The sequence below is a fragment of the Acartia tonsa genome, chromosome 5 (assembly GCF_053477335.1).
Source record: "Acartia tonsa isolate MP-2025a chromosome 5, ASM5347733v1, whole genome shotgun sequence".
Taxonomy (NCBI): domain Eukaryota; kingdom Metazoa; phylum Arthropoda; class Copepoda; order Calanoida; family Acartiidae; genus Acartia; species Acartia tonsa.
In genome coordinates this window covers 40,109,014-40,120,007 of record NC_137264.1, presented here as the reverse complement: position 1 = coordinate 40,120,007, position 10,994 = coordinate 40,109,014, and positions in this window count along the sequence as shown.

The window sequence follows — 10,994 nt, the reverse complement described above, 5'->3', positions numbered from 1 at the left end:
GGTTATGTTTCAAATACAAATAAATAGTAATGGTGGGGCAAACAGTAAGTTGTAAAAAAATAAGTGAAAAAGTATCAGTTTGTTGAAAAGGGCCATAAAAGGTTGGACTATGAGGAAAAATGTGTTAGGTCACAGAATTATAAAGCCAGACAGACACGATATAATAATCGGGCACTTTAATAAAAAAAATTCTTAAGGCTGAAGAAATTTATATACTTTTGGGTATACTGGGAAAAGAAAATGGACGGTATATAAATATTTCCCTTAATTATAACTTAATTTGTTATGTAAGATGTTGAATAAAATTTCTACAATTCACATTTTTAAATTTTTTTTTATATTTTTTGCAGGATTGTCTGCACATATTAAAATTTGTTGCAATATTCCTTGCACTATTTCAAGATGGTTGCAATCCAGGGATCTAAAGGGATAAGACAATAGCCGGTAAATTAATGTACATCACCAATGATGACACACAAAATTACCACTCCTGTAGATTAAAATTAGTGTTTGGAACGTTTGAACACTTAATTTAATGAACCAACCAATCAAAATTTAGTAAAAGTCCCAAAAGTTGTTACGCCAACGAAAAGAAAACGTTATTATAAAACTAGACTATAAAGACTAGTGTAATAAACAGCCAATTGTCCCCCCTCTCTCTGGTTGCATTCACAAACACGTGTAGCAAGCAACACATAGTCTTCATAGTCAGGAATATTAAGGGATAAGACAATGGTCAATATATTGATGTACAGACGCAATGATGATTAACTTAATAACCCCTTCTGTAGATTCTGATTAAAAGTGGAAATGTTTAAATAATTCTTATTTCTCGAATTCATTTAAATCCGGTGGATAGGAACCGGTTCTCATCCATACGAAAAAACTATGTCTAGCATCGTATTATATCCAGCTTTCGAGAAATAACTATTATTTTACCCATGATTTAAGTTCCCAAAGATTTTAGGCCAATGAGTACGAAAACGCATTTATAAAACTTTGGGTAACGGAATAATTTACAGTCCTATGTTCCCTTCGTTCCTGCTATTTAAAGAATTAATTATTCACTGGTTTTGTAATAATTTTGCTGGAACAGAATTCGTAGCTGCTGTTTGAGGTTTAGATAAAAGAATATGTGGACAACTGTTTGTATGTATGATTGGAATTAAGGAAACATCAACATTAAACAATCAACTTTGTATTGAAATGCAAGAGGGCAAGCCGCGATATAGACAGTTTTCTGTGGACATTGAAATAAAAAATTAAGATTAAACGAAGGCATTCCCCGTGTGCTTTAGGAACAATCTTTACCGTTTTTAGTTAAGAAGCAGTGTTAGGCTGAGATTCGAACCTCTCATCTTTCTGGCAATGAGCGGATGCGCTAAAGGTTATGTAAAAAAATCTAGGAGAAACTGGAATAGTTATTTCTCGCATAGTATTATAAACGGATTTCCGCGGATATAGAATGTACAATTATAAGAGGTCGGCTAAAAAAACTGGTTTTAATCTTGTAATTGTACATTTTTATATTCGTAGAAAGCTGGATATAATACGATGCTAGACATAGTTTTTTCGTATGGATGAGAACCGGTTCCTATCCACCGGATTCGTATGAATACGAGAAAAAAAGAGATGGCATTCTGTCGACGTTTTTGTCGACTACATGACAATAAAAAAATGGTCATTGCTGAAATAATATCGATGACCTGTTGTTTTTCAAAAGCCAGCATTGACAGTTTTCATATCAACATAATAGCATTTGATGCATCATTAATAACTTGTTAAAAATAACATTATTTTATTAAATCATCCGTTCCGCAGATCTTAAGTAACAGACAGTTCAAGATAAACTTACATATGAATGCAATGTACAAGGATTTAAAATATATACAACGGTATTAGGATAACAGGATGACTCTGCAAAATAAACTAAAGTCAGACACCATAGATTACTTGAGATAAGATATCAAGCAAGGTAGTTTTGTATATTTATTCTTAGCTTAAACCTGGGTCGCATTTGAATATATAAAATCAACAAATAGAAAAATTTTATCATAAAATAATTATGTCCAAATGTACGTTGGGACATTCTGGTAACGATTATAGAGTTGCTACGCTTTCTAAATCGTGCCTAACTGTTATAGGAATCCTCATGCAAAGTTTGAAATCAATAGGACAATTCTGACATGTCAAAATTAATGAAAAGGGCTAAAGGTTACGGACGGACTGGAGTACAGACGGGCCGACCCTAGACCCTGCGGGGGTCTTTAACCATGCAGGGCCCTATTTCTATGGAGCATAATCACTGCGGGGCTCTTCAAACCTCTTCAAAAAGAACATAAAAATACATGTTTATCAAAATATATCTTGTGGTCCATATGTGATTTTTTTTATTAAGTTACATGTTTCAGTAGACGATAATATTCTTTCTAAGTCTAAGAAAGAAATACATTCTAGACATACACATTCGTCTGCATAAAAGTTTAACATATTCTAAGAAACATTTTTTCAAAAAGTTGTTGGAAATAAAAACTTGTTAGTTTAAATTTTAAGTTTATACAGTTAAGTTAACGATATTTACATTCAAACTAATTTTTGTAATGCAGGGTTGTAAAGAGTAGACTTTGTAGAAACAGATTTGAAAATACAGCCACTGAACTATCACTATGGCATTACAAATTATACCCCTATGGTTTATAGATTTAATGATGGCTTCGCCACTAGCCCAATTGGTTCAGCAATTTCTTTTTGCTTAAGATAAAAAGATAAAAAATTGGGCAGTGGATATTTTTCTTATTTGGAAGGGTTAGGGGTGTGCCATGCCACAAGAAAATTGCATAAAACCATCAAAGGACTAGTAGGTATATTCTCAGAAGAGTATAGCTTATTTGGTTCAGTGGTAACCGAGATATTAAGCTTCAGACGGACAGACATCGTTCAACTTTGATAATAAATTTCATCTTATTTTTCAAATTGTTTTAAGTAAAAATTATATACCAAGAACTGCAAGTTATGCAGACTAAAATTTTATTAAAATAAATCATACAAACTGATATCATATGGACAGTAACTAACTTAAATAAAACATCTAAATATCTATATTTACTTATAAAAAAATTGTTTCTCCTCATAGAAAGAAAAGATAATAAATGATATTGCATAGGATAGGAAGGAAATATATAGACTTTATATTCGGTAATTTTCCTTTAACTAGTCGTTGGACCACCAAAAGGGTTTAAGGTGTTTGGCTATTCTTGGGGGTAGTAAAGCTAAAGAAAAGAGATGGGGATACCATTATCTTGTAAAGGCGGGATTCTCCTTCGATTTAAGTGATCATCTAGAGAATCCATAGCATCATCCACGTGTAATGAGATGCGATACTCTAACACACAAGGATATTAGTTAAGTAACATCCATCAGACAACCAACCCTTTGATTGCCAAGTCGCGCATTGTATATGAGCCAAGTCGCGCACCTGACATAGCAGCAGTAAGACTCATTTTTAACGTCTTTAGTTATGACGTGGTGTCGGCCCGAAATTCGAACCTAACACCTCCCCGGCAATGAGCGGATGTGCTATGTGTTGAGCCACGATCGCGGATTAAAGAGATGGAGATAACCAAGGACTAATTCAACCCAGGGAGGTATGTGACAATGGGCTGTTTATTACACTAGTCCGCAAAGTCTTATAATAACATTTTCTTATAAGTTGGCTTAACAAACTTGCGGACTTTAATTGAATTTGATTGATTGGTTCATATAGTTCAGTGTCGAAAGGTTTCAACAACTAATTGTAATCTACAGAAGGGTAATTTTAAGTATCATTATTTGGGATGTACATCAATTTATCTGAAACTGTCTTATACCTTTAAATCCCTGTAATGATTTCTACTTATGGTAACCAACATAATAAAATCACTAAATTACCGAATCGATCTAATTGATAAATTGATTTTAAAAGCTCTACGAACCAACTCTATGTTATATTAGAGAATCTAAGGGGGGTTTTCGAAGATCCACTTTCAAAGAGAGAGGTACTGATTACCATTATTGCTTAACAGTTTAACTTATATGAGATGAAGGGGGGGAGGGTTATCGGTTGGGAACTTTCACTTAGAAGGTTAATGCATTCTTGCATAAAAGTATTTCTAAAGTAAGATGATAGGGCCAGGGGGCGGTTCAGTGGTCCACTTTAGAAATGAAATATGATGCTTAATATTCTTGCATAATAGTATATCCAATATTGCAATATAGAAGGTACAATCATTAAATAAACCTTATGTAAAAAGAAATTTGGATCATGTGAAGAAAACTTTGTATCGGGCTTCGTCGTATGTCCACAGTAGTTTTTCTCGTATTTCTAGCCCCTGCGGAGCCAATTTCCGAACAATCATTAACATTTACCTAACCTAACCTAAAATAAATTACCAAAAGCTACTGTGAAAATACGACGAATCCGCTATTTTATTTTCTTTCCATGATTCGAAGCTTTGTAATTTACTAGTGGTTGCACCCATATCATCTAGAGGCTCTATATTCGAGAATATGAAAAATAGCCTTAAAAAAACCATCCCAAGTCTTAACTCTAAAAATAAAGTATCCTATATCCTTCCATATAGTGAAAAGCTTATTTTAAATGAAGAACTCATTTGGTTTAATAGTTAAATATCTTTCGCCACAGACAAAATAACCTTAATTCTTTATGTACTAGGATAAAAAGATCGATACAATAGTTGAAGAACATTTAAAATAAGCATCTAATGAATCACCTTTGTTAAATAAGAATAATTGGCCTGGATTACATTTTTAAAGAATTGAACTCTATATATGTATTGAGAGAGATGCATATTGTATATTTGATTTGTAGATAGCTTGGGTGTAGTTTTCTTATTTATTTACATCTGTCTTTATTCAGGGATTTTAAGGGATAAGACAATAAAAATATTGAATCTACAGTATGCCCCCAACTTTGAAAAACAACATTAACATTTCAGTATTAAATATTTGGAAACTGATCTTTTTTACAATCTTATCAAGATTTAATAAAAGATCAAAACGTTTTGAAAAGCACCGAATAATAAAACGTTGGCGACCAGTATATATAATAGTCTATTCTTCTCTTCCTCCCTGGTCTGTATGATAATTTGTATAGTATATTTATACCTAGACTTACCATAATTTTACATAGTGCTTCTCTTGGGGTCCAGTCATTTGTGAGATCTTAGCGGACATACCCAAACATACCCATTTACACACACACACATAAACAAGGCAAAAATGTTCCCAATTTAGAAGCAAACCATTTAGTTTACTACCAAAAGTATAAAAAATAATATTGTTTCCTTGGTTAATATAAACAGTTGATCACAATTAAACTAAATTTAACTTTATCAATTAACTAGCAGATACGCCCCTAGAGGCTTCTAAGAGCACTTGAAGAGGATGAAGTTGAATTCATTAACCCAATTTTTATTTTACATTTTTTTTAAGTGGAAAATATTAGGGGGGGGGGGAAGATTTTTTGCGGGGTTGGGTCTTGGGAGGTTGGTGGTGCCCTCACTAAAAATAGTTATAAAACTTTCCTAGGGCCTATAATGGAGAACTATACCGGTTCAGCGGTTGGCGATATCTTTCAGTTCAGGAAGACAAAGAGACAAATTAACATTCTGTTACTTGTTTATAAGGAAGTAAAGTGATAGTTAAATGACTGGAGGACTTTAAACCCCGCGGTTAATAAAACTAGTGCACAAGTTTTAAAGGCATATAAACCCAGAAATTAGGCCTACTATACATACAATCAGGGAAGTAGGGAGCATTGTTTTATAACCAAATTATCTTATTCATTGGCTCAACAAATACTTTTCTCAAATATTGATTGGTTTGTTCTAAACTAGAGGTGTCTAAACTCTTCCACCACTAATTTTAATCTAGTGAAGGGACAATTTGGTTGCTCATCATAGGGCATGTATATTTTTTTGTACATTGTGTTATCCCTTAGATCCCTGCTAGAATACTTATTTGATATTTATATTCGATGCCATTTTGGTATAAATTTTTTTAAAAATTTATGAAGTGGCGGCATAATTCTATAAGTGCTGTAATTTTTTTTATAATCGCAACTACATAGCAAGAATAAAAATTTAATCTTATATGTTTAGATATGTATTTCTTAAATTTTAAGCATGATTTTTGTGAAGTAGCAACCTTCAGCCGTCCAACGCACCCAACAAAAAACTTTGACAGTCAACAGTTTATCTAAGATAGCAGCCAAGAAAACCAATTTCACTCCCATAACTTGTTAGTGAATTATAGAGTAGCTTCCATACTAAAAATAATCCTGAATATACTTCCTAATCTCCTTAAATTCTTAACTGAGAGATAAACAAAACTATATAATTTTTCTTATTATTACATTTAGTAGAAATCAATTCCTAAGGTTGAATAACTATGTTATTGAAAGAGGTTATTGTGATACTTTTAATTTTTACTATAAGTAACACTAAAGGACAAAACAGGTATAGATAGATAATGATATTTTTAGGTCTTGTAGTACATCTACTTAACAGCTTAACAATTCAAATATTTTACATTTTTATATATTTTTTTTTGGTCAAAATCGAATTTTTCAAATTAAATTTTTCTTAACTGTTTGACTAATTAAGTTCAAAATTTATTTAAAATGCATGTAAAATGCGCCTCACAACCTGTATAAGCTAACTATCAGAATTTTGGTGATTTCCTATGTTCATTAAATTAACCCTTTTATGCCCCCCACTTCTTTCAAAATTTGCTTTTTATTGTTATAGTTGTGAAAAGGCCACTGATGGTAGAAACATAATTTTATTTTTCCCCAAAAATAATTTTGTGGTTTATGAATCTAACCCTGAAAACTGTAATTTTTGTGTCTACAAAAATCTGCTATTACTTATATTCAGGTTTCCTGATACAAATTGGCCTCCAAATGATAATCCAGTTCCCTACTGTGAAATCTGGACTTTAGTCGAGTGTATACAACAAATTCTGGATGCCTATGAAATCTGCACAGGAGGAAAGGGTGTACACCAAATTATTCCGCTTCTATAAACTGGAGAAAATAATCGGTTTGTTAGTTATTGAGATGAACAGACAAACAATAAAAACTTACTATTTTCTTAAGACTAGGGGCCTATAGGAGCACTTGAGGTGGGTAGTTGACCCTCCTCACTTTCAGATTTAGTTGGTTTTTTTTTTTTTGGGGGGGGGGTCTGTGGTTCTAGTAGTGATTTCTTTTGGGAGGTTGGTATTACCCTAGAACCTATGAGAAGCTACATGTTAAAGGAGAACCATATCGGTTCATCGGTTAGCAAGATCAGGTTAGCAAGATCATTTGGTACACACACGCAAACAGACACAGATCCTGTTACTTTTATTTAAGGATAAACAATAACCTAGATTCCCCCCTTAATCATTATTGTTTATGCCCTTAACATTAGGTTCAACTCTCTTCCCTCCATACAACAATGCTGATCAAGTTATAGACACTGATAACCGCCGTGCAATGAATGACCCGAATGATGATATTGTAGCGTGTATTGAAGGTATGCTGGATCCAGATTATTGTTCCCTGTGTATGTGTGATGTTCTACCTGAACTTTGTCAGCAAACTGGAGCATGCTATTGTACTAAATAATACAAAATTTGTTCATCACCTAGTCCAGAAAACTGACCCTTAAACTATTATAAATAATGCAAATAACCAGGGAGGAAGAGGAAAGGTAGTCCCTAAAGTTTTAAAATAACATTTTTTTATTTGCTGGTTTAACAACTTTGGGGACTTTTATTGAATTTTAATCGGTTGGTTCAATAAGTTTCCAAACGTTTCAACCACCAATTGTAAACTTAAGAAGGGGTAATTTTGTGTACATCAATTATTCGGCCATTGTCTTATCCCTTTCAAATAAAACCAAATTTATATCAGTATAATTTACAGTCCAATGTCCTTGCTCTCTCTGAATATTACAAAGGGAATCAATAGACCATTGAACCTATTATTTTTCAATACACCATGTCTTTTTATTTATAAACCAACTGAAAACTTGTTACAATAAAACAATGAAACACCGTGTATTGGACTTATCAAACAAAAATAACATGTTTAAATAAAATGTGTTGATCACTCTATATTATCAAGTAGAAAGATTTTCTGTCTGAGGCCTTGGATATCGTAAACGGTTAGTCTGATATGGTTTAGCTTTTCTGGAAACCTTTATGGGTGCCTTCGGATGTTTTTAACCCTTTTTCCTAGAGATGTGGGCGAAGTAGTATAAAGTATAATATTAATACAATAAACAAAATTGATGAGTAAATATGTTAATATACCTTGACAAGATAGCAAACAAATCACACTGGCTAGGCTAATAGAGTTTATGTATTAGAATGATCAAGCAAACAAAATACACTGGCTAAGCCAAAAGAGTTTATGTATTAGAATGATCAAGCAAACAAATCACACTGGCTAGGCCAATAGAGTTTATGTATTAGAATGATCAAGCAAACAAATCACACTGGGTAGGCCAATAGAGTTTATGTGTAGAATGATCAAGCAAAAAAATCACACTGGCGAAGCCAATTGAGTTTATGTATTAGAATGATCAAGCAAACAAATCACACTGGCTAGGCCAATAGAGTTTATGTATTAGAATGATCAAGCAAACAAATCACACTGGCTAAGCCAATAGAGTTTATGTATTAGAATGATCAAGCAAACAAATCACACTGGCTAAGCCAATAGAGTTTATGTAATAGAATGATCAAGCAAACAAATCACACTGGCTATTTATATATTAAAATGTTCAAGCCTTGGTTTATTATAAATACATTGATTATTTTCGCTTCCTATTAGACAGCAAGCTATTCTATGACTAGAGAATGCACGTCTAATGTTAATACTGGGCCAAAATTGATAAACTCCCTTGAGTTAATAAAAATAGGTAAATGTTTGTAAAAATGAGATAAAATAATTGAAGGTACCAACATAATTCAGCAGGCTCTGTAGTCCCCAAAGTTTTATTATAATGAGGTTTTCTTATTCGTTGGCTCAACTTTGAAGACATTTACTGAATTTTGATTGGTTGGTTCTTTAAATAGAGCGTCTAAACATTTCAACCAATAATTGTAATCTACAGAAGGGGATATTTTGTGTAACATGATTGGTGAAATATGTACATCAATTTCTAACCCATTGTTAGATATCTGATAAATTACAGTTTTTGTGTTCCTTCCCTCACTAGAAAATACAATCTTGAGTAATTGCATATCTGCCAAAGTAATAGGATGTATGTGTGTCAAATGTTGTGTTAGCTCTAATACCTAAATAAAGCCTATATTGGCGGAAGTTATCAATTATGATAATGATATATTACATTATATTTAATAATATTATGTGTATAGTGTGAATATTTATTACATATTATTATTCGGTTTCTGGATGAAAGTCAGAATGCCCTTTTTTATATTATTAGTAAAGCTACTCTATAATTCGAATTTTCCGTCTTTTAGAAACATTTTCGAAAACGTGATTTTCTCTACTTTTAATTAAGGAATATAACTGAAATTTTAATTGTTGAATATTCTTGTCACGAATTACTATCCAGTGTATAATTTACCTAATAAATTGGTCGGTCGGTTATGTTACAAACACAATGACGAACTTTTCATCTTATCCCAAAATATTTATTACTATCAATTACCTATTAGGTGTTAATTATTGTTTGTCTTGTTATAATCAAGTCATTTTAATCCTTACAAAAGATCCTTTTTAGTAAATCTGAAACTAAAATGTTTACAAATAAAATGAAAAAAACAAAAAAGAACAATAGATAATGATGTTGATCTTAACAATTCAAAATATACATCATTCAAGAGTGAATAATTGAATTGTATTTCTTTAAGTAAGTGGCGGAGTCACTAGAATATTTGGATCTACTGCAGTTCACGGTAAAATATTGCTGGTAAGCAATATTTTCAAAAATATATGAATTTTAAAGGCTGCTAGCTGCCAAACGGCTGAACATACAGATCATGCCCGCACTATTTTAAGCGGCATAAGAAGGCCTACAAATAATCTGGAATAGCCATAAATCAATAATGCATAATTACAGGGCGACCACCGCCTTTTTGATACTAATATTGAAAATAACGTACTACAAAAAATTACAATGAACACAATAACATACATTTTTTGAAAAAATACCGTACAATAACGTACCATAAAACACATATACATCTATAATAAAAAGTAATACGATGTCTGTCTGTCTGTCTTAAGTTTAAGATCTCAGTAACCACTGAACCGATTGGGCTCTACTCTTCAGGGAATATACCTACTGGTCCTGGGATGGTTTCAGGCTATTTTCTTGGTGGGGTGGGACAACCCCCCCCCCCAAAAAAAAAATACCCCCCTAAAAAAAAAATTCTTTTTAAAACTGAAATCAAAAAAGGAAAGTTTAGTTCGACTACCTTGCCTACCCCCCCCCCAAAAAAAAAAAATTTCCCCCCCCCCCTAAATTCTTTAAAACTTTTTCTTTCTAAATCTAAATAACACCTCTTGATTAAACCTCTTGGGGCAAAGCCCCTAGAGGCTAGGGGCGAAGCCGCTAGTATATCTATAATACAAAGTAAAACGATGTCTTTCCGCTAGTATTTATAGAAAGTAGTATACATTATATAAACTTTTGGATTCAAATTAAGAAAAAAATCCTTTAACTATAAAATGTCAACATCATGTTCTACATTTTGATCTGTAAAAAAACACAGTTGTTTAAATTTCTTATTTACAAAATCATGTTAAAATATGGGAAGACATAATTGAAAGTTTATGTAAATTACATGAAATCTTTAAATGGCGCGGAAATTTTTCTACCCCCCCCCCCTTAATTACCTCCCCTAAAAAAAATAACCAACTAATAGTACCAACTAATAATGAGGTTTATATTCATTTATTTAAGTACGATTAA